The 26,132-nt window shown below is 34.1% G+C and overlaps 1 long non-coding RNA gene across 1 annotated transcript in view; it reads right to left on the bottom strand.

Moving 5' to 3' along the window:
- Positions 1 to 6,876: 6,876 nt before the first annotated feature.
- The window catches only part of LOC144340997 (uncharacterized), a 36,898-nt gene continuing 17,642 nt past the window's right edge, over positions 6,877 to 26,132 (bottom strand). The window contains exon 2 of the long non-coding RNA XR_013417551.1: positions 6,877 to 7,366. This is a non-coding gene — a long non-coding RNA (uncharacterized LOC144340997). The remainder of the gene's footprint in view (positions 7,367 to 26,132) is intronic.

Here is a 26,132-nt window from a genome sequence, read left to right as displayed (position 1 = left end):
CTAGACAAATTAAACCTTTTAAGTAGTTTTGTTGTGACAGGGAACAGAGAAAGGTTAGAGTAGCTAGACAGGAGCAAGGGTCTAAAGAAGGACATTCTTTGGGTGAAGATACTTAATGTGTCAGTTATTTTACTGTTGGCTATAACATACAATTGAAGTTGGCTTAAGCAATAAAGAACATTGAATGGTTCATGTATCTGAAAAAGTCCAGAATTGGGGGCTCCAACTATATTTTTCTTCAGCTCTAAGTTCTGCAGTTTTTGATATTTTTTTTTTGCACTCAGTTTCAACTTTTATCATAATAACAAAACAATAGTATCTGATCTTTTAAATCTTCAGAGCATATATTTCAGAGTGAGAGGAAAACAAAAGTCCCAACATTTACTCTGATCGGAGCCACATATATTGAACATAATTTCCAGAGGAATTTCATGAACTAAAATGGCTGAGGTTTTGGTCCTTGTCACACCCTCAAACAATAGCCATATATAGGCAAATAATGTGCCCTTAATTGCTTACACTCTGAAGGTGTAGGTATGGTTCAATCTCATCCAACATTTGACTGATGGACAATGGAGGTGGAAAGAATGATTAAGTTTCACAACTTAATCATTGGTTTTGTGTGGTGGAAAAGAAGCTACAGAAAGAAATTAATGATAGACCAGACAGTAGAGGTCATTTGGGTGTAAGACCTTCAAAATCTAAGAAGGGTGCTCCATAGCACAGGGGCAGGGGCTGGCATGGAATAGGACAAGGCTTTCATTATTCACTGAGTTAGGAGAAAGGGAGAAAGGGTGGCTGGGGAAGAGAGTAGCTGGCTGCGTGTGGGAAGATGGAGTTCCTACATGACGGCTTTTATTTTCTCAAGAAAGCGTGAGACAAGATTATCAGTTGATGGTGGAGGAGGCAGAGAGGCAGAGGAATGAAGAGGCAAGAGGAGGAGGTGTCAAGTCATCATCTTGGAGAGTGTGAAAGTGAAATGTGGGGGATACACAGAATGAGTGAACAACTGAGAACCACTATCATATTTCTATTTTTGTTTAGGAGAACTGAAATTCGCCTAGAAACTCACATTAGCAAACTTGAAGTGATTATTTATTCTCTCTTTGGTTTTTTATTTTCGTCACTCCTAATTTCTAAAAATGATATTCCTTAGGATTTTTTTCTTTTTTAGTATCCATTTTTTGGTTTCCCATCCCACTCTCACTCCCCTGGTACAGGCTGTCATCATGGCCACAGGGGGATTATTGTGGCAGCTTTAGCAGAAATCTCATATTCAGACTCTTCCTTCCCTGATCTAATCACGCTGTCAGAATAATCATTCTAAGTACAGCTTTTGTCGTGTTGTTTCCTTGTTCACCACATCTACCCAAGTTTCAAAGGTCTTTAGATTAGGTCTTCCTTATATTTTTTCCCTCTATTTTCCAATATAAACATTTCTAGTTCTGTCAATCTAGTCTTTTCCTTAGAATTTAATGTCGTATCATTTTCTTTTTTGTTCTGTGTTCACTCATGATCTCCTTGCTGGAACTCACAAACTTGACGTTTTTACTATGTCAAATTACATTCATCCTTTAGGACTTTATGTAATAATGTAAATATTCTATATCTGCATAGTCATATGTAACTATCAAGTATTTGAAATGTGGCAAGTGAAGAAGTTATGTTTAAATGTTATTTTATTTTAATTAAATTTAAATTTAAATGTAAGCAGCCCAGTGTGGCTAGCAGCTACTGCATGGACAGCACACCTTTAGGATCCACACCTTATCCTACTGTTTCCTAAAGTCTTTCTGGACCACTTAACCACTTAGCCTTTTGTAGCCACCCTTCTTCTCAGAAGTCCGGCAGCGTTCGTAATCTATGCAGAACAATTTTGTATTTATTTCTATATTTTCTTACTTTCATGCATTTACATTTGCCTTATTTGTCCCTTTTTCTCTTTTACTTACAACATAGAACTCATAGCATAACCTTTGGTATATGCTTACTGAGGTTTGAGTCATGTTTATGTAAGGGGAAGCTTGTCTCCTATTGAAGCAAAATAAAAAATCAGGTATCAAAAACAGAAGCATTCTGCCAGGCCAACCTTTTAGCAGGAACGGAAATTCAAAATGGCCTCTTTTTCTTGAATTCTTTTCTCTCTTTTGGGTTGCTCCCACATTTATTCCTGCTTGGATAAATTAAGATATCATTGATGTTATTTGCATTGCAAAGACTATTTTCTGATATACAGTGCAATAATACTTTATTACTATTAAGACAATAGTGTTTTTACCACTGTTCTGTGGGATTTTAAAAGTACATTGTTACTTTTCCTCTGGAGTTACTCAAATGTGTAACATTTTCCTGGAAGTTATGGAACTATTTGATCTTACGTTACTAGTCTAAATTGTGCTCTAGCAATTAAACCTAAAAGTCTTTTAATTTGAAGACATTCAGCTTTTTAAGTGGGAAGTAAAGGGGCATATTGCTGGTCTGGAGTGAAGTTAAATGGATTATTCAGTCATTCTGCTACCACCCCTCTTCTGAAGGGTTATTCAAATCTACTCACATAATACATGCATTTTTCTGTAGTGATTAGCCCACAAGCATTCAGTTGAAAGAAATGTAGCATTCTCCTTTTCCCTCCAATGGGAAGCTGGCCTTCATTTATGCAAATGATGGCACACATGCTGGGGGCTCACCAGAGACCCTGACACAATTGCTTCAACAGAGATATAAATCCCCCCACAAGCCTGCCTTTCCTATTCATGAAGCTGCTTCCGCATTCAGTAATGTTCATTTGCATGTTAACACTAGCAAAAAGTATTCCAAACATAAATGTCCAACTTTTCAAATGGGAGGAGGGCAGGCAGCCAGGAAGAGGAGAAGGGAGGAGGAGAAGCCTAGGACAGACAATTGAGTTCGATTTTGCTTTCTTGACAATGAAAGCCTAGGAACAAAATCAACTTGCCAACTCACCTTTTCTGAAAAATAGAAAGGAGTCAAGCCATTTTACCCCTTCCAGATTAGGCAACTTAACTTTCTCCCAGTGTTTTCTTAAACTTGGATTTAAACTCTTTCAAACTTGTTTTATAAGGCATATCAATTCAAATACTCACTGTGGTTCGCACATATCAGAGTTTGTTCCTAAGACTCAGAGTTTTATCGTTTTCATTTGCTTCCTCATGAGCACTTCCTTATTATCCCTTCACACACATACATGTAAACCCTCTATCAAGTAAATAATGTAATACACTATATGCCATACATCAGTGTTCCGCATAACGACAAAGTGACGTGACTTGGCTAAATTCTGTTTTATTTAAAATGACTAATACTACTCTATGGTATATGGAGTCCTCTGAATGATTTAAATGCTTTCACTTCTATTATACCATATGAATAGAGATGCAATGAAACAATAAGAGAACATAAAATGTAATAGTTTACTTAAATGGAAAAGTCTGGGGGACTTTTAGGAAAAAAGGGATACTTCAAGAATAGTAGAGCCAAATAGGATATTTAGTCGAATTAAAAAAAAATCTGGAGGAGAAATCAGGACAAGAACAACAAAAAAGAATGTTTAAAGGAGAGTAGTTGAAGAGAAATCTGACATTTAAACCTAGGCCCCTAATGGTGCCCATGGCAACTCTTCTGACAACTGGGTTTAAAAAAAAAAAAAAAAAGACAAAAAATCTATTCTCTTCTTTGCTTTCAAGGATAATCCTTGCTTTTTATTTTTTCTTCCTGGGAACCATGACAATTTTTTTTTTTCTCTTTTGGGACCATGCAGAACTTTCTTTTATAATCGACCTAATAAATAATGGAGGGTTAATGTCCTTTAGACAACTAGCTGGGAAATTTGATCTTCCCAGAACACGTTTTTACACTGGTGTACAAGCACAGAATTATGTGATCTGTGTGCTGAGAAGCATAAGTTAGTTGTTTTATATTTGGGATTTATGCTACTTTACTATTATCAGGTTGAATAATACAGCATGAAGATGAGTAATAAACTTAAATTTTTCTTTTGAATCCAACAAGTGGAGGTAATCATTCTCTCTCTCTCATTTTTTTTTTTAAAGATAAAATTCTTATCTATTCTTCTGGCATTCAGGTATCTCTGGTTGTATCATTGCCCAGGATTAGATAAAAATAGTAGGTGTACACTGAAAGTATGACATTTACCTTCTCATTTCAAATATAATTTCCAAGTTGAGACTCATTTTTCAAGAATTCTGTTGCAGCATCAGAATTGCTTTTCATTTAGAGCTGACCCCATGTGAGCCTAAACACTGGCGTGGGAACAAGTATTTGCAGGAAGATAGTGTTACTACTGCCCAACGGCCTTACTGCTATTTTGCACATAACTTGCTCTACATGGTTTTCTTTTCTTTTTTCTTTTTTTTTTTTTTTTTTTTTTTTTTTTTTAAGTAGAAAATGGAAAGGATGGTCACATTTTCACCATCTTGTTTGCAAAGCACAAGTCTGAATTTTAGGAATGCCAGTTTACTCTTAAACTTGTTGTTTTTGCTTTTAAGATAAAAATGCTCATACTCAACAAAATTAGTACAGTTTAATAATACAGATTACCCCTTTTATGTTTTGGAGAAGAATTTCCAGGAAGATTTAATGTCTCTAAAGGATCTTCCTGTTCATAATTTCCCAAAATATTGAGATTATTTTCTGAAAAGATTAATAATCCTTTAGCAGTAAGGATGTTTATTGAGCATGGATTCTGTGCCAGGGCCATTTTACATAAACTATTTTTTATCCTCTTGACAGATCCATATGATAATATTTTATGCTCATCTTCAGGTGAAGAAAAATAAAAAGGAAGTTGTCTAGTCACATAATTCAAAGGCAGCTGAGCTGGCATTCAAACCCAAGCCTATCTAAATCCAAATGCTCACACCCCTTTTTGTATCTCACCTGACATCTCAGAATCAGCACCATAAGTCCCATCTCTCTTCTTGAGCAGATAAATTAAAGCACATTACAAAAGAGATTAAAAAGGATGTTGCTTTTTGTTTTCTTTTCCTCTACAATTTTGTTGTAGTTATTGTTGAGTTCATGACTGGAAAAGCCTAACCAATCATAGCGTGTGGAAATGGCAGTTTTCTTCATAAAAATGTCAATGACCAATTTGCCTCTTCATCGCTGATATCAATTGCACCTGACATTTCCTAGCAGAGAGCTAAAAATTAACTAGTCACAACTATGAAGATGAGAAATCTTTTCAACATAGAATCCTATCTTGGCATCTGCTTCTTGGAGAACTCGAACTGACATATACGTCAAAGTATTTGAGCTTGGAGATCACACACACTGAATATGTGTTATCTCATGATAATACTGTTTCTAGGTGTTGTCAGTGTTATTCTAACGATCTAAAGAACCATAGATCTTTTGTAACTAAAAGTATATCAACGAATTTAAATCCTGGTCTTCATTAACATAAGTGCATTTGAATAACTGTCTATTTGTATAAAATCAAATTTTGGATGAAAAGATTAAGATTTCTTAAAGGAATACACCACAGTGTTTACTAAATTCTCCATAGACTATATGTAGGCATATAGGACCATGATGCACGGAACAAATAATTCGATAATCAAACTTACCGCTAAACAAGGCTTTAGCTCTAGAATTATTTAAACAATACACTGAGATTTTTCTCATTTGAACTTCAGTGTCACTATCCCTTTTACCTAAGCACCATCTGAGTGCCTTCTTTATTGGAAACCATATTTCTACCTGATCCAGTTAATATTCTTAACACTAGCCTGTTAGTCCCCAGTACAATTCTACTACTGAATTTCTTTTAAATTTTCACTACAAATCTAATGATCTTTCTTTATACTAATCACTTACGTATTGTCACTACCTCTGCACCTAGCTGATTCCCCAACCACTATCTTTTTCTCCTGAAGGACTGGGCTAGGAAGGCATAAATTTTCCCATCATGAGGAATTGGTTGACTAAGTTGTTCATCAGTCCAGGGAAGCAAGTATGTTCAGTTCCGTAGCTGTAAGTTTACAACAGTTATACTGACAGCTGATAGATGCTATAGAGTAATGTCTCTAAAGTTATACAACCTGGTAATTCTAACTCTACTGCTTATTAGTATTGTGACTTCTGAAGTTTATAAATCACTTTAAGTCTTAGCCATCTGCAAATATCTGTTTATAATAGCATCTATTCACAGAGTTGTTATAATGATTGCATTATGATCTACATAAAGTAAGTAAATCTTACACATAGGAAATCTTTGATAAATGTCAGTTATTATTATTATATGTTGTAGTTCAATGTGCCCAAAAATAAATACTTGACTTTCCCTAATCCAGATTTTTTCCTCAAAGTAAGCTAAAATGAAGACACCTCTCCTATAAATCAGGAAATTAAGTAACCATACAAATATGAGTTTGCTATGTTATTTATTCAAGCTCTGGATTTTCACTGAAGTTTTGCTTTTTATTCTTATTTATAAGTGTATATTCCTATAACGTGATTTTCTTTAATTAAAGGCACATTTCAACCATTTTAGTAAAAGAAGGTAAATAAGTACATTAAAACATGGCCAAATCTACAAGTGGTTCTACCTAAAAACCAGGCTGAAGATAAGACGGTATCTGGGATTCTTCAGCTCTCAAACTATGACATGTGCAATTTCTTTTAGTAATTATACTAATTGTGGAATTTAAAATACTTAGTAATCTCTTGTTTAAAGTGAATGTAATGAGAAATATGATTGCCTCTCACTTGAATTTCTAATGTCCTTTAAATGTGTCTTTTTCTCATTGCATTAAAATTTGCAGTTAAGCTTCAATGTTTTCTCAAAGCAAATTACTTTTCGGTTACATAAGAAATAAAACATTCCGGTTGTGCAAAGTTTCTTGTGCACATCATTTATGACATTTGAGAATAAATACTGGGCTGAATGGGACTTCTGGTTTCTATGTTGCACCTTATTTGGGGACTCAAGATGTCCTTTTGTGACACCACTCATACAAAAGTATCCATGTGATCTCTCTTTGATAAAGACTGTTGAATAGCAAGTGGGCTGCAGGTAATGGGTCAATAGAGCTGGAATGAAGAGAGAGTGAACTTTCAAGAGGAGTTACGAGTTCAGGTTATTTTCCTCCTTCCCACTTCAAAGACTTCACCTCCTTCATATGGTCCTCTCTCATCTCAATCTCTTCCCCATTTTGTTTCTTTCTCTCCCGCATTTCCTTTGTTACCTAATCTTTGGGGTGGAAAATGAATCTACAAGAGGTATCAGACTTTTTCTTTGTTGGTATCTGTCCAAAAGGTTTTCTGGGTTTTTATTTTTACTTTCGCGTTAACTAGAGTTGTCCTTAGAATTCCAAGGAGTAAGCTAAAAGAGAGGGAATTAAAGAGAAAAGAGGTTAATATTAATATTTTATTTTATTTTTTTTTGTTTTTATTTGTTGGTCATGGAAGCATTCAGACATACAGAGTGGAGAGAATAGTACCATGAATTCGCGTGTTGTCATTATGCAGCTTAAACAATCACCAACGTGAATAATTTTTGTTTCATTTACCTTTCTCTATTTTCCATCTGTTTTTGATCCTGAAGTATTTTAAAGTAAAACCCTGACATATTATTTCACCATTAAGTACATCAATAAAGATTTCAGCAGGTAAAGACTTTTGCTTCTGTTGATGATTTTACTCTGAAAAGTGGAAAACAGTCAGTACAATTTTCTTCCGTATTCTATGATAACCTTTCACACTAAATATATTGCATATAGTTGTGAAAAAAACCTTGCTTTGTTCTCAAACAACAGTAAGATTTTCTTACTGCTTATCATGCTAGCTGTGTTTACTATTTAATGAGAAACCATTTGGAGGACCTGAAATTCTATGTTGATAAACTCCCTATAGTATAGATATGGTTTTCTTGTTTTGTAGTTAAAACTATTATAATTTGGGGTCTTAGCAAATGCAATAATACAGGTGTGACATGCAGCATGCAGTAGCATGTTAACTCGTCTTTAAGTCCTAATGTCATTAGTAAGATGTTTTAAAAAATCCTTCCAAAGAGTTGAACCTGAAGAGGTGAGACCAAAAAAAAAAAAAAAAAAAAAAAAACAAACAGGACAAATGATGTGTTCAGAGACACAGCATCCTATTTGGCCGGCTATGTAAAGGGTTCATGTTTTAATCCTAAACGTAGAGGGGAGAAGGCTGTCTTGGAGGAGGGAAGACTGAATACTAGTCCCAGGAAAGATGTCACTGTCATGCTTTCTCCAGCCACACTTAGTACAACTAATTCCCAGCTATTGTAGATATGATGACCAACTGCACATAAGAAGACACAGATGAGGTTTTGATCTCTGTTTTCTTTCTGAGTTATTGATAGCATGAGTTGGTAGGTCAGTAAACAGACCCCTGACCATTGCACTCACTCTAAAGAAAGAGTTATAGCACATGTAACCTCTGGGCTAACACATGTTAATCTCAACCATAACTGCAACAATGCTGGCATTTCTGTGCCTGTTCAGGATCATGTTCATTTCTTTGAGGGCAAGGATTTTATCTCTTTTTGGTACATTCATCTAATCTTGAGTCCCTGCTGGATGCATATTTTTTACTGGCTACTTCTTAATAAATTCTTTATATCAAGTTTCTCTTCACTACGTATCTCTTCAAAGGATAGGAGAGTGTTTATCTGTGTCTCTACTTTTCTATTGCCTTTTGCTCATTTGTTTAGCTGCTTATAAGCTTTTATGGAAGATACATTTCCTTGATTATTTTATTCGTTCCAAATTCTATTCAATAGCCTTTTCCATAAATCTGTTAAGATTAGAATTAGAATTAGAGTTGATAAAGAAGACATTCAACTCTCTTCGCCTTTCCCTAAGGATACCTCTGATGTCCTTGACTCTTTTGCTAAAATATTTCAAATGTGCCTTTGCTTAATAAACTCAACAATGAGAAGTTTTTCAAAATAGTCTATTTCGTTATGGAAAGGCTTAATTTATTAGATTTTTTTTTTTTTTTTTTGGTATAAAACTGCCTCTCTAGCTTATACCCATTCATTTTTTTTTCCCCTTAGGAAAACCCTTTAGATATTGGTAGACATTTCAAACATCCCTTTGTTAACTCAGGGACGTGTAATATAGGTTACAACTCCTACTAAGTTTAATTACTGAAAAGGATCTTTTTGTGCAAAGCTACTCTCTTGTCTGACAGATTAAGTAAAATTAAAATTTTTATACATTAATAAAGTAAAAAGGTAACTAAAACAGAACAGAGGAGAAAAAGAGAAAGAGAGAAAGCTTAAGTTTCATCCTTCTAAGCATCTCCATAATGCTACCTGAATGTATTCATAATTGAAGTTAGATTCACCAATATAAATATTCACGTACAAAATAAATGTCTTTGGAAAGTTGAAACATAAAAGTAGATTTAAAATATGAAGAAGTGAAAAAAAATTAGAAGGCTAGCTTTGTTAAGATTATTTTCTAAAGATAAAAAGAGTTGTACTGTATACAAAACACACATCTGGTATTTATTTTCTTTCTAGCTTCTGAGATTTAAAAAATTTTTAATATTTTATATCTTTGTCTTTATATTTTCTCATGATATCTTGTATAGGGATTGAAACATTGGCATTTAATGCTGTTTTGTAAATGGTTAGTGATTGTTCATTGTCCAGCAACGACAGAAACAAAAACGGTCATATTTAGCAAATCATGACTGCATTACATTTTTATTCTTAATTTCAGAAATATCTATGTTTATTTTCAAGGGAGAAAGCTAGACTTAATGAAAAAAGTATCAAGAGTTCTAAATCTTTAACCAACAGAAATGTTTTCAATTTCAAACTGTTTTGAAAGAGGTTGAATGTAGAGAAGTTTAATAAAGTCTAGACTCTTCTGTTTTCTTCTTCTTTTTTTTGTAACTAAAGAGGAAAGCTTAAATCACATCTTAATACCAATATGTGGCTCAAGGGGTCAAGAACATTACAATATTGAAAAATAACGTTAGCTCAATCTATCCTTTTCTTTCTAGCTTCTGATGCAATCAGGAAATGATTTAATGTGTTCCTGTCATTAATAATATAACAGGCTGTAACTAGAATGTACTGAACAACAATCAATTCATTTTGTTTTATTTCAAAATGAGGAAGAGAATGAAAAATAGAGCTCTCCAAATTGCTTAGTAAAATAACTACCCTTTCAAACTAGCAGCTTTCATTAATTCAGTACATTGGCACTGTGGAACTGTGGTGACATTTTGTAGCTCATTACCTTTCTTGAGAAAAATTAAAACACAGTGAAGTTATGTTTGTGTTCTTTTTCACTTGCCAGCAAGCTATTTTTAGTGTAAATTATCCATAATACAGATACATATCTTTAATCTTCATCTACTTTTGCACACTTGTATTGCTTATTTATATACTTCATTTATAACATTTTCTTGAAATCTTGGCGGATATTTGCTTTCAAGACAAGATTTATCAAATTTATGAACTCAACACTCTGTCCTCTGTTAACGTAAAACCTAGGAGGAAAGATAATTCATACTGGGTCAGAGTGATTAATTTGTTAACAAGATTTAGTGACCATTTGTCTATCTTTACTTTGTCTCTGGTCAGAGTTATAAACTAGCATAAGATAGATTTAGTGACTATTTCTCTTTTTCAACTTGACTGTGTTTGTCATGAAAATTCTTTTATTCTAAGGGAGCCTATGCCTTTTCATTACACTATACAGTACAGAGTGTTTAATAATATTTCATAGAATAAATAATAAAATATCTTTGATAAATAAGTGATAAAAGTACTTTATACATATATTTGGTATATAAAGAAACTGGGGCCTAGAAGGAGAAAGAGTGAAACAATTTATCCTTAAATTTCATCCTTTGAAGACATCACTTATGGTGTCTGGCAATCTGTTCAATTATTTCTCAGCCACTACAAGTGTGTCTTCTGCAGTGAAGACAAGAAGAGATTGAATAGTTCTATTTAACAATAGTCCTCTTAAGTTACTTTCTGACAAACTGAAGCTATGAATAATTTGTTGAATTTTTCAGTAGATCAAAACATTACTCCTTAGCAATAGTGATTCACATATTACTCCCTCACACACATATCTTCAAGGAAATACTAAGGAGAACACATTTTTTAAACTTTATTTTATAGTTTCAACTCACACACAACTTGGAAAATTTAAATTAATGATACCATATCTAACATATAACCTCTAACAAACGCAGAAAATATTCTACTTTTACATCTAGGGAGAATCTTCCTATACCAGTTTTTTAAAAGGTATTTCAGATGCTGCCTCAATGTGTGTGTGTGTGTGTGTGTGTGTATGTGTGTGTGTTTAAATATAAGAGGACTTCAAAAATTCATGGAAACTGAAATTAAAAGATAAAAATAATAAAAAAAAAACTTTACTTCTCAACACAAGCTCCATGAAGTTCAAGATGCTTTTTGTAGTGATGATATCAGTCATTTATTCCATTCCTAAAGAGCCAAGGGTCCTGGGAATTCTACATGTCAATGGAGTCCTTTTTACTTTATTAACAGAGGAAAATGGGTGCCCATTAAAAATTGTTTTCATATTAGAAAACAAAAATAACTCAGAAGGAGCCAACTCAGGACTGTAAGGTGAATGCTTAATGATTTCCCCTTAAAACTCTCTCAAAATTGCCCTTGTTTGATGAGACAAATGAGCATGTGCATTGTGGTGATGGAGAGGGACTCTCTGGCAAAGCTTTCTAGGGCATTTTTCTGCTAAATCTTTGACTAATTCCAAACACTTATAACAAGTAGATGTTACTGTTCTTTGGTCGTCCATAAAGTCAGCAAACAAAATGCCTTGAGCATCACAGAAAACTATTGCCATGACCTTTGTTTTTGACTGGTCTGCTTTTGCTTTGACTGCACCACTTCCATCTCTTGTTAGTCATTGCCTTGATTGTGCCTTTGTCTTCAGGATCATATTGGTAAAGCCGTGTTTCATCTACTGTTACAGTTCTTCAAAGAACTACTTCAGGATCTTGATCCTATTTGTTTAATTTTTTTTTTTTTAGATTTAAATTCAGCGGGGTACATGTGTATATGTTTTACATGTACATATTGTTTTATAGTGGAGATTGGGCTTCTAGTGTACCCATCACCCAAATATTGAATAGTTTACTCAATGTGTAATTTTTCAGTCTTCACCCCCCATACTCTCACCTATTTTGGAGTCCTAGTGTCTATTATTTCCATCTTCAGGTCCATGTGTATCCATTATTTAGCTCCCACTTATAATTGAGGACAAGTGGAATTTGATTTTCTGTTTCTGAGTTAATTTACTTAGGATAATGGAGTCCAGCTCTACCCTTATTGCTGCAAAGAACATGATTTCACTCCTTTTTAATGGCTGCATAGTATTCCATGGTATTTATATACCACATTTTCTTTATCCACTTATCTGTTGATCGACACTTAGGTTGGTTCCATGACTTTGCTATTGCGAATAGTGCTGTGATAAACATATAAGTGTAGGTGTCTTTTTAATATAATGATTTCCTTTGAGTCGATATAAAAATGGAAAATTGGATTTAAACTAAAATGCTTCTTCACAACAAGAGAAATAATCAACAGTAAATAAACAACATGCATAATGGGAGAAAATATTTGCAAATTATGCTTCTGATGAAGGATTAATATCCAGAATCTACGAGGAACTCAAACAACTCAACAAGAAACAAACAATACTATTAAAAACTGGGCAAGGAATTGAATAGGCATCTCAAAAGAAGAGATATAAGTAGCCAACAAACACATGAAAAAATGCTCACCATCACTAATCATCAGAGCAATGCAAATTAAAACTTCACTGAGATATCACTTTATACCATTCAGAGCAGCTATTGTTAAAAGCCAAAAAAACAACACATGATGGTGTGGATGCAGAGAAAAGGGAATGCTTATATGCTATTGGTGGGAATGTAAATTAGTTCAATGCTTATGGAAAACAGTCTGGAGATATCTCAAAGAACTAAAAATAGAAGTACCATTTGACCCAGCAATCCCACTATTGGGTGTTCACTTCTTTAAAATTTCCATTGAAAACTCTGGTCTTGTCTGCAGCTGGTCTGGGTGCAAAGATTTTGGCACCCATCAAGTGGAGTTCATGCAACTTTAATTTTTTTTAGTCAGAATTGTATAAGCTGATCCAATTGAGATGTCTGTGGTGCTGTCTATTGTTTCTGCTGTTAACATTGGTCCTCTTCAATTAGGGCACAGCCAAAATTCATTTTTTTTTCCCTCACAAATTGATGTGGGTGGTCTGTAGCTGCAGTCTTCCTCTTCAACACTATCTCATTGCTTCCTAAAAATGAGTTATTCATTTGTAAACTGCTGATTTCTTTGGAGGCATTGTCCCAATAATCTTCTTGTAAAGTGTCAGGGATTTTACCATTCTTCCACTTAAGCTTCACCATCAATATGCTGTTTGTTCTTGCTTCAATTTTAGCAGAATTCCTGTTGCCCTGATAGAGGCTGTTTTCACACTGATTCTTTCCCTTCTTAGTGCTTCAAACTCGATCCTGTTCAGAAATGTGATAACAATCACTTGTACCAGTTATTTTGGTGCAGAAAATTGAAATTCATGCACTGATTTCTTTTTAATTTTTAATTTTAATTTTAATGTTTTTTTTTTTTTGAGACGGAATTTCACTATTGTTGCCCAGGCTGGAGTGCAATGGAATGATCTCGGATCACCACAACCTCTGCCTCCCAGGTTCAAGCGATTCTCCCGCCTCCTGAATAACTGGGATTGTAGGCATGCACCACCATGCCTGGCTAATTTTGTATTTTTAGTAGAGATGGGGTTTGTCCATTTAGGTCAGGCTGGTCTCGAACTCCCGACCTCAGGTGATCTGGCCGCCTCAGCTTCCCAAAGTGCTGGGATTACAGGCATGAGCCACCGCGCCTGGTCCCTGTTTTTTTTGTTTTTGTTTTTGAGACGGAATCTCACTCTGTCACCCAGGTTGGAGTGCAGTGGTGCAGTCTCGGCTCACTACAACCTCTGCCTCCCAGGTTCAAGCGATTCTCCTGCCTCAGCCCTCCGAGTAGCTGGGACTACAGAAACATGCCACCACGCCCGGCTAATTTTTTGTATTTTCAGTAGAGATGGGGTTTCACCGTGTTAGCCAGGATGGTCTCAAGTCTCCTGACCTCGTGATCTGCTCACCTCGGCCTCCCAAAGTGCTGGGATTACAGGTGTGAGCCACTGCATCCAGCCTGTTTTTTTATAACACACATTTTCCATGAACTTTTCGCAGACCCCTTATGTATCAACTCTATTGCAGCATAGTAAAAATGCTTTTAAATGTATTTGCAAATGTGACAACAATGGGAGAGATTTTCACAGACTTTCTGTTCCCTGCTGAGTAGGGATGTAGGTAGAAATGATGGTCTTAAAATTTCAAAGCTTTTAATGTTATTGTTTAAAACTAGGCCAAGTATTAACTTATGCTAAACAAAGCAAGATCAATGAAACTAAAAAATTCTTTGAAGATATTAATAAAGTATTTTTATTGTATTGTTTTGTTTCAACTCCACTCTTCTTAACTTTCCAAGAGATTTTCAGGAAAATGTTTTTCTTTTCTGTATAATGCATGTTACTAGCTTATAAATTCTCTACCAGTATGTAAATGGAGTACACATATTCTGGATATTAAGCTTAAAAATAATATTTTCAATAACTTGTGTGTGGTCAAATGAATATTCACATGACAAAAATGTCTCTACTCTTTCATTTCAGTTGCATCTTTTCAACAAAGTTGACTCTCTCCCTACAAAGGAAAGTTTGTATCAGCTACTGAAAAGGTAATATGACATTTTCTAGTATTTTCAACTATTAATGTCAGTAATATGCATATATTATATGCTTCTTAAAATATGTCTCTGATTATATTCTAAATTTTCAGAATTTGAATTGCTAGATTAATAATACGCAAGCTGTTCTTCAAACAAGTAGAATAATTTACATTGCCAGCAGTAAAGGTGGAGCATGCCTGTTTGCCCACAGTCTGATTAACACTGGTTAATATTCATTTAAGCCAATTTTGCAATTGGCAGATTAGAAATGGTATTTACTTATTTCAGAAATTATGTTTTGAGCTTATTTACATTAATAAATTGCTCCTCTATGGTATTTTCCTATTTTTTTTTTCTTGAACATCTATTACTTATTGACTTGGAATTTATATACACACACACACACACAATTTTTTTTTTTTTTTTTTTTTTTTATTTTTTTTAGATGGAGTCTTGCTCTGTCACCCAGGCTGGAGTGCAGTGGCGCAATTTCAACTCACTGCAACCTCTGCCTCCTGGGTTCAACAGATTATCCTGCCTCAGCCTCCCATGTAGCTGGGATTACAGGCATGCGCCACCATGCCTGGCTAATTTATTTTTAGTAGAGATGGTGTTTTGCCATGTTGGTCAGGCTGGCCTCAAACTCCAGACCTCAAGTGATCCGCCTGCCTTGGCCTCCCAAAGTTCTGGGATTACAGGTGTGAGCCACTGCACCCAGCCACACACACAATTTTTGATTGCTTTTTAATTTGATGGTGTTACTAAAACTGTATACTATTTAGAGATCTTGGTTTAGAGATCTTGACACCCACTCCCAAATTTATCTTCATGTTCTCTTTCAGAATCTGAAAAGTCCTTACAAATAAGTCACAGGAATTGATATCTCTACAGATTCCTCATGAAACATTCAGACATCTGTTTATGAGAGACACAGTAGTAAAGAGAATCATTACACTAATGTTTAAATAAACCTTTATTGAAGGATAATATACATATATTGTGCACAAGTCACTAGTGCACAAATTCATAAATTTTTCAAAAGTAAGCTATCATCCAGGTTAAGAAAAAGTACATTTCACACTTTTTGGAACCTTAAAAGCCCCTTTTGTGTTTTTTCCAGTGACTACTTCCATAAGGACTCATCACTATCGGGCTTATAATGTCAGAAACTGATGTCCCTTTAGCTTCACATAAGTTAAATAATAAAGTGTGTAATCTTTCGTGTCAGGTATTTTTCATTCTATGCTATATGTATGAGATCCATCTTGTTCACTGATTGTTATGTGCAATTAAAATTCTTTTATTTTTATTGCTATAAAGCATTCCTGTAGATTACTATTACACATTTGTATATCTCCTATGCAGATTAGAGATAATTGGTAGGTCTCAGTATTGGCTTTGTGAGCAGAACTCTTAGGAACATTGTTGTATATGTTCTGTGGTAAGGATATGCATGTGTTTGAGCTTTACATATACTTTGGAATTAAGCTGTGGAGTCAAAGCATTCGTGTGTATGTTTGGCGTTAGTAGCTACTGACGAATTGTTTTCCAAAATGGTTGTATCAGTTTACAATCCCTGATGAGACACCCAGTTTCTCCACATCTTTCAAATTACTTGATGTATTCATTTTCAGTTGTTGTATAACAAATTAATGCAAATTTAGTGCTTTAAAACAATATATGTTTGTTATTTTACAGTTTTTGTAGGTCAGAAGTTAGAGCATGGCTTAATTATATTCTTTGTTTAGGAACTCACAGGCTGAAATTAAGGTGTTGGAGAGGCTGTGTTCTCATCTAGGGACTTGATGAGGAGTGGATTCTTTGACAAGCTCTTCACATTTTTGACAGAATTATTTCTTTGTAGTTGTCTAATTCTTGACAGCTTACTTTTTCAAAACCATCAATGGAGGGAGTTTCTGCTCTTACTTCTAGACCTTTTTCAAAAGCCTCGCCTGATTAGGTCATATCCACACAGAATTATCAACATGGTGAAACCCTGTCACTACTAAAAATACAAAAAAATTGCCCAGGCATGGTGGCGCACGCCTGTAATCCCAGCTACTTGGGAGGCTGAAGCAGGAGAATCACTTGAACTTGACAGGTGGAGGTTGCAGTGAGCTGAGGACGTGCCATTGCACTCCAGCCTGGAAGACGAGAGTGAAACTCCATCTCAAAAAGAAAAAAAAATAGGTTTGGGGGTACATGTGAAGGTTTGTTACACAGGGAACATGTGTTTTGGGATTTCTTGTACATATTATTTCATGACCCAGGTATTAAGCTCAGTACCAACAATTATCTTCTCTGCTCCTGTCCCTCCTCCTACCCTCCCTGATCAAGTAGACCCTGGTGTCTGTTGTTTCCTTTGTGTTCATAAGCTCTTATAATTTAGGTCCCATTTATAAGTGAGAACAGTTGGTATCTGGATTTCTGTTCCTATGTTAGTTTGCTAAGGATAATAGCTCCATCCACGTTCCCACAAAAAACATGATCTCATTTTTTATGGTTGCATAGTATTCCATGGTGTATATATGTCACATTTTCTTTATCTAATCTGTCATTGATGGGCATTTAGGTGATTCTATGTCTTTGCTGTTGTGAATAGTGCTGCAATGAACATTCACATACATATATCTTTATGGTAGAATGATTTATATTCCTCTGGGTATTTACCCAGTAGTAGGATTGCTGGGTCAAATGGTATTTCTGCTTTTAGCTCTTTGAAGAATCACCATACTGCTTTCCACAATGGTTCAACTAATTTACACTCCTACCAACAATGTATAAGTGTTCCCTTTTCTCTACAACCTTGCTGGCATCTGTTATTTTTTTGACTTCTTATTAATATTCATTCTGACTGGTGTGAGATAGTGTCTCATTGTGGTTTTGATTTGCATTTCCTTAATGATCAGTGATACAGAGTTTTTTTCATATGCTTGTTGACCACATGTATGTCTTCTTTTGAGAAGTGTCCATTCATGTCCTTTGATCACATTTTGATGGAGTTATTTTTCTCTTGTAAATTTGTTTAAGTTCCTTATAGATGCTGAATATTAGACCATTGTCAGATGCGTAGTTTGCAAATATTTTCTCCCATTCTGTAGGTTGGCTGTTTACTCTGTTGATAGTTTCTTTTGCTATGCAGAAGCTCTTAAATTTAATTAGATCCCATTTGTCGATTTTTGTTTTTGTTGTGATTAATTTTGGTGTCTTTGTCATAAAATCTTTGCCTGTTTCAATGTCCAGGATGGTAATGCCTGGGTTATCTTCCAGGGTTTTTATAGTTTTGGGTTTTATGTTTATGTCTTTAATCCATCTTGAGTTGATTTTTGTACATGGTGAAAGGAAGGGATTCAGTTTCAGTCTTTCACATACGGTTAGCCAGTTATCTCAGCACCATTTATTGAACAGGGAGTCTTTTACCCATTGCTTGTTTTTGTCAGCTTTGTCAAAGATCAGATGGTAGATGTGTGGCCTTATTTCTGGGCTCTCTATTCTTTTCCATTGGTCTATGTGCCTGTTTTGTACCAGTACCTTGTGGTTTTGGTTACAGTAGCCTTGTAGTATAGTTTGAAGTCAGGTAACAAGATGCTTTAAGCTTTTCTCTTTTTGCTTAGGATTGCCTCAGCTATTTGGGCTCTTTTATGGTTGCATGTGAATTTTAAAACAGTTTTTTCTAGTTCTTTGAAGGGTGCCATTGGCTGTTTGGTAGGAATAGCGTTGAATCTGTAATTACTTTGGGAAGTATAGTCATTTTAGTCATAGTGATTTTTCCTATCCATGAGCTTGGGATGTTTTTCCATTTGTTTGTGTCTTCTCTGTGAAGAGGGAAATTTATAGCACTAAATGCCCATATCAAATGTTAGGAAGAACTTAAATTAACAACGTAACTTCACAACTGAAAGAATTAGAGAAGCATGAACAAATCAACCCCAAAGCTAGCAGAACTGAAGGATATAGAGACATGAAAAACCATTCAAAAGATCAGCAAAACCAGGACTTGGTTTTTTGAAAAAAATAATACAGCAGATAGGCCAGTAGCTAGATTAGTAAAGAAGAAAAGAGAGAAGATTCAAATAAACACAATTAGAAATGAAAAAGACAATGTTACTACCAACCACACAGAAATAAAAACTCAGAAACTACTCTGAACATCTCTACATACATAAACTAGAGAACTTAGATGAGATGGTTAAATTCCTGGACACATACACCCTTCCAAGACTGAGCAAGGAAGAAATTGACTCCCTGAACAGACCAATAACAAGCTCCAAAATTGAATCAGTAATAAATAGCCTACCAATAAAAAAAAGCCTGGGACCTAATGGATTCACAGCAAAATTATACAAGATATACAGAGAAGGGATGGTAGCATTCCTACAGAAACTATTCCAAAAAATTGAGGAGGAGGGACTCTTCCCCAACTCATTCTATGAGGCCAGCATCTACTAGATACTAAAATCTGACAGAGACACAACAAAAAAAGAAAACTTCAGGCCATTATCCTTGATGAACATCAATGAAAAAATCCTCAACAAAATATTGGCAAACTGAATCCAGCAGCACATTGAAAATCTAATCCACCATCATCAAGTAGTCTTCATCCTCGGGATGCAAGGGTGGTTCAATACATGCAAATCAATAAATGTGATTCATCACATAAACAGAACTAAAGAAAAAAACCACATGATTATCTCAATAAACACAGAAAAGGCTTTTGATAAAATTCAACACCCCTTCATGTTAGAAACTCTCAATAAAATAGGTATTGAAGGAACATAACTCACAATAATAAGAGCCATCTATGACAAACCCACAGCCAACATTATACTGAATAGGCAAAAGCTCCTTGAAAGCATTGCATTGAAGGGCATTCTCCCTTGAAAACCAGCACAAGACAAGGATGCCTTCTCTCACCATTTCTATTCAACATAGTATTGACAGTCTTCGCCAGAGCAATCAGGCAAGGGAAAGAAATAAAGGACATCCCAATAGGATGAGAGGAAGTCAAGCTAACTCTATTTCTAGACATGATTCTTATCTAGAAGAGCTCCTCCAGCTGATAAACAACTTCAACAAAGTTGAAGGACACAAAGCCAATATACAAAAAACACTATCATTCCTATACACCAACAACAGCCAAACCAAGAGCCAAATCAGAAAGGCAATCCCATTCACAATTGCCACAAAAGGAAGAAAATACCTAGGAATACAACTAACTAGGGAGGTAAAAGATATTTGCAATGAGAATTACAAAACACTGCTAAAAGAAATCAGAATAATCTTTTCTATTAACTTAAAGTAAACAGATTAGAGACCTTAATTATCTATGCACAAGCCATTCACTTTTGTCGTATTGTATTAGAAGCAAATTAGAGATGCTGCCCATGCTTTAAGGTTGGGGATTACACAAAGTCCATGGATACAAAGATGCTGAACTCATGGATCTTAGACTTCTGCCTACCACACTTAGTTTTGTTTACTTTTTAATTTTAGCCATTTTGGTGACATTGCATTTTGGTTTTAATTTCCATTTCCCTGATATCGTGAAATTGAGCACATTTTCATATTTCGCTATCCATTTGTGTATCCTCTTTTACCAAATGTCTGTTAAAGTCTTTTGCCTATTCATCTATAGGTTTGAGTCTATTGTTTATGGACTGAGAGGATTTCTTTACTGTTTCAGCGTCATGGTATAGTTAATAATAATGCTTAATTTTAATGTAGTTTTTCTTATAATTTATTCTTTATGCTTAGTATGTTTTGTAGCTTATTTAATTAATAAGTTTTTGTCTAACCCAAAGTCATGAATTTTTTCTCCTATGTTTTCTTCTAAAAACTTTCCCTTTTACTTTCCAGAATTCAATATTAAACAATCTAGAATTGATTTTACAGTATTGTGTTAAAAGTTACTTTTACTATGTAGATATCCTCTTATGTGTGCATAGAATCAGTAAATGGCATCAGAGGAATCAGGGTTGTAGTTTGTCTACTAACTTTTTTATGTTTTTCTGCCTTCTGATACCTACACTCCTGTCATCCTCAAAGCTTTTGCAGCTCTCTAATACCTTTAAACAGATAATTTTTAAATTTTATTTTGCTTTTGTAACTGTTCTAGTGGGAGCCATTTATTTTAGTTTTATTGTTAATTCATAATATTTTACGTATTTATAAAGTACATGTTATTTTGTTACATGCATAAAATATGTCATTATGAAGTCAGGGTATTTGAGGTATACATCATTTTGAGTTATTTCTCATCTCTATGTGTTAAGAACAATTCAAGTCCTCTCTTATAGCTAGTTTAAAATATACAATACATTGTTATTAACTATAGTCACTCTACTTTGCTGTTGAACGATAGAACTTATACCTTTTATTTAACTGTTTGTTTATATGTGTTAACCTACCTTTCTTCATCCCATGCAACCACACTTCCCAGCATATAGTATCTGTCATTCAACTCTCTATTTTTGCGAAATCAACTTTTTAAAAAAATTAACTCATAAAAATTAGTGAGAATATGTGATTTTTTCTTTCTGTGACTTGATTATTTCACTTAACATAATAACCCCAGTTTCATTAATGTTGCTGCAAATAACATGATTTCCTTCTTGTTTTAAATGGCTGAATGGTATTCCATTATGTATATGTACCACATTTTCTTTATTCATTTATCCATTGATGGACATTTAGGTTGATGCCATGTCTTTGCTATTGTGAATAGTGCTGCAATAAACATGCCAGTACAGGGGTCCCTTTAATATATAGATTTATTTTCCTTTGAATAGATAACCAGTAGTATGATTGCTGGAGCTATGGTATTTGTAACTTTAGTTCTTCGAGAAATCTCCACACCATTTTCCATAGTGGTTGTACTAACTTAGATTCCCACCAACAGCTTATAAGAGTTCTATTTTGTCCACATCAGCACCAGTATGTTATTATTATTTTTTTGGCTTTTTAATAATAGGCATTCTGACTGAGGTAAGATAATACTTCATTGTGGTTTTGATTTGTGTTTCCCTGATGATTAGTATGTTGAGTATTTGTTCATATACTTGTTGGCTATTTCTTTGTCTTCTTTCAAGAAATATCTATTCATGTCCTTAGTCCACTTAAAATTTTTGTTTTGCTGTTGTTTGCGTACCCTGTATATTCTAGATATTAGTCCCTTGTTGGAAGAATAATTTGCAAACATTTTGTTCCATTGAATAGAGTAGCGCATCGCTTTGTTAATTTTTTTTTCTTGCTACAGAGAAGTTCTTTAGTCTAATATAGTCTTATTTGTCTATTTATGTTGTAGTTATTTGTCCATTTATGTTATAGTTTGCTGTGCTTTTGAGGTCTTAGCTGTAAAATTTTTTGCATAGACCAATGTCCTGAAGTGTTTTCATTATAATTTCTTCTAGAATTTTACAGATTCAGGTCTTACATTTGAGTTTTTAATGTATCTGGAGTTGATTCTGGTATGTTGAGGATAGGGGTCCAGTTTCATTTTTCTGCATATTGCAATACAAATTTCCCAGGACAATTTAGTTAAAAAGGTGTCTTTTCCCTAGGATATATTCTTGGTGCCTTGGTCAAAAATCAGTTGGCTGTAAATACGTGATTTTGTTTCTGGGTTCTGTATTCTGTTTCTTTGATTCTATATTCTGTGTCCATTATTATACTAATACCATGCTGTTTTCGTTACTATAGCTTTGTAATATATTTTGAAGTCAGGTAGTGTGATACCTTCAGCTTTGTTCATTTTGCTTAGGATTGTTCTGGCTCTTTGGGCTTCTCTTTTTGTTCCATATGAATTATAGGATTATTTTTTCTATTTTGGGGAAAATGACATTGGTATTTTGAGAAAATTGCATGGAAGCTGTATATTGCTTGAGACAGTATGATCATTTTAACAATATTAATTATATTCTGATTCATGAGCACAGGATAGCTTTCCATTTGTTTGTGTCCTCTTCAGTGTTTTTCATGAGTATTTTACAGTTTTCCTTGAAGATATCTTTCACCTTGGTTAAATTTATTCCTAGATTTTTTTCTTACCTATTGTAAGTGGGATTGCCTTGTTGATTTCTTTTTTGTCTATTTTATTATTAGTGTATAGAAATGCTACTAAATATTGTATATTGATTGTAAGTGTACTGCAGCTTTATTAAATTTGTTGCAAATAGATATGATTTGACTTCCTTTGTTCCAGTTTGCATGGCTTTTTTCTTTCTCTTGCCTAATTGTTTTAGCTAAGACTTTTAGTACTGTGTTGAATGGGGATGATTAAAATGGGCATCCTTGTCTTGTTCCAGTAATTAGGGGAAATGATTTCAACTTTTCCTCATTTAGTTTAATGTTGGCTGTGGGTTTGTCATATATAACCTTTATTATTTTGAGGTCTGTTCTTTCTATGCCTAGTCTGTCGAGAGTTTTTATCATGAAAGATATTGAAGTTTATCTAACGATTTTGCTGTGCCTATTGAGATAATCATATTGTTTTTGTCCTTCATTCTGCTGATGTGCCATGCCACATTTATTGATATGTGTATGTTAAAATACTGTTGCATTCCTCCTATAAAGCTCACTTGATTAAGATGTATTATCTTCTTGATGTGTTGTTGAATTTCGTTTGCTAGTATTCTGTTGAGAATTTTTGGATCTATGTTTATCAGGGATATTGGCCTGTAGTTTTTGTTGTTGTTGCTGTGTCCTTCTCTGGTTTTGGTATGAAGCTAATATTGGCTTCATAGAATGAATTAGGAAGATTTCCCTCCTCTTTAATATTTTGGAATAGTTTCAGGATGATTGGTGTGTATATGTATGTTAGAAAAGGCAGTGAATCCATCTGGTCCTGGGCTTTTCAATTAGTAGTATTTCAATACTACTAATTATTGGTCTATTCAGGTTTTCTATTTCTCCCTGATTCAATCTTGGTAGGTTGTATGAATCCAGGAATTTATGTATTTCCTCTAGGTTTTCCAATTTGTTAGCATTTAGTTGTTCATCAGTGACTCTGATGAGCTGTTGTATTTCTGTAGTATTAATGTCTCATTTTTTATCTCTTTGTCTTCTCTCTTATTTTCTTGGTTAGTCTAGCTGGTGGTTTATAAAGTTTGTTTATCTCTTAAAATAACCAACTTTGTGTTTCATTGATATTTATTCCTTATTTTTTATAATTTTAATCTGATTTTTATTATTTCTTTATTCTGCTAATTTTTGGTTTGATATGTTCTTGCTTTTTCAGTTCTTTGAGTGACAATGTTAGATTGTTTATTTTACATCTGTCTGTTCTTTGAATGTAGGTGTTTATTGCTATAAACTTCTTGTATTACTGTTTTTACTATATCCCACAGGTGTTGATATGTTTTGTTTCTATTTTGACTTGTTTCAATATTTCTTTTGATTTCCATTTTAAATTCTTCATGACCCAATGGTCATTCAGGATCATGTTGTTTAATTTCCATGTAGTCATATAGTTTCCAGTGTCCCTCTTAGTATTGATTTCTAGTTTTATTGCCTTGTGATCTGAGAAGATATTTAATATGATTTCTATTTTTAAAAAACACCTGTTTAGACTTGTTTTGTGGCCTAACATATTATCTATCTTGAATAATGTTATATATGCTGATAAGAATACTGTATATTCTGCAGTAGGATAAAATGTTTTGTAAATGTCTATTAGGTCCATTTGGTCTGAAGTCCAGTTTTAATCTGATGTTTCTTGTTGATTTTGTATCTAAATGTTCTATGTAATGCAGAGAGTGGGGGTATTGGAGTCTGTCTCTCTATTTAGATCTAGTAATATTTTCTTATGAATCTGAGTGCTCCAGGATTTGTTGCATATATATTTAGAATTGTTATTTTATTTTGCTGGATTTGTCACTTCATCATTATATAATGACCTTCCTTACTTTTTTAAAATTTTCTTTTCTGTTTTTGGCTTAAAGTTTGCTCCATATAAGTATAGCTTCTCTTGCTCACTTTGGTTTTCTTTTGCATAAAATACCCTTTTTCATCCTTTTACTTTGAGTTTATATATGTGTTTACAGAGAAAGTGCATTTCTTATAGGCATCATATAGTGGAATTTGTTGGATTATGTTTTCTTATCCATTCAACCAGTATATCTTTTAAGTGGAAAATATAATCCATTTACATTTAAGGTAATTATTAATATGTGACGTTTTGTCCCAGTTATACTGTTAATTAGTTTTGGTTGTTTTGTATATTTTTGTTTTTTTCTCTTATTACTTGTCATTGCGTATTGGCAATGACCTGTAGTTGTATCATTTATGTCTCTTTCTTTTTCTCATTTTTGTGTTTCCTTTACTGTTGAGTTTTATACTTGTGTGTGTTTTTATGCTGGCAAATGTTATCCTTTAGCTTTCAGATTTAAGCCCTTCTTGTGCATTTCTTGTAGGACTGGTCTAGTGGTGATAAATTTTCTGAGCATTTGTTTTTCTGGAAAGACTTTATCTTTCACTTATGAAAGATAACTTTGCTGGATGTAGTATAATTGATCAGCAGTTTTTTTTTTTTTTCTTTCAGCACGGTATATATGTCATTCTGTTTTCTCCTGTCCTGTAAGGTTTCTGCTGAGAAATCTACTGTTAGTCTGATGGAGGTTCCTTTATAGATGACATTTTTCTCTTTCTGTTTTTACAATTCTTTCTTTGTTACTAACTTTAAATATTTTGACTGTAATGTTAAGTAGTGGCTTTTTACATTGTATCTGTTTGAGGATTGTTGCACCTTCTGTATCTGGGTGTCTTAATCTCTTGCTAGACTTGGGAAGATTTGTCTATTAATTTATTAAATAGATTTTGTGCTCTCTTTTCCTTCTGAGGTACCAAAAATTCATACATTTGGTCACTTTGTGATGTCTCATATATCACAAAAGTTTTATTCATTCTTTTTTCTTATTTATTTCTTATTTATTTATTAATTTTATTTTATTTTTTGCTGATACAGAATCTCACTCTGTCACCCAGGCTGAAGTGTAGTGGCATGATCATTGCTCACTGTAGCCTTGACTTACTGGGTTCAAGTGATCCTCCTGCCTTAACATTCTGAGTACCTGGGACTACAGTCATGTGCCACCATGCCTATCTAATTTAATTTTTTTTTGTAGAGGCAGAGTCTTACTATTTTTCCCAGGCTATCCTCCAACCCCTGAGCTCAAGCAATCCTTTCTCTTCAGACTCCCACAGTGCTAGCATTACAGGCATGAGCTACCATGCCTGTCCTCCTTACTGTTGTCTAACTGGATTATTTCAAAAGATTTGTCTTCAAGTTTTG

This window comes from Macaca mulatta, chromosome 5 (genome assembly GCF_049350105.2).
Source record: "Macaca mulatta isolate MMU2019108-1 chromosome 5, T2T-MMU8v2.0, whole genome shotgun sequence".
Classification (NCBI taxonomy): Eukaryota; Metazoa; Chordata; class Mammalia; order Primates; family Cercopithecidae; genus Macaca; species Macaca mulatta.
The sequence above is the reverse complement of the archived record's forward strand: the minus strand, read 5'-3'. Positions and strand labels throughout refer to the sequence as shown.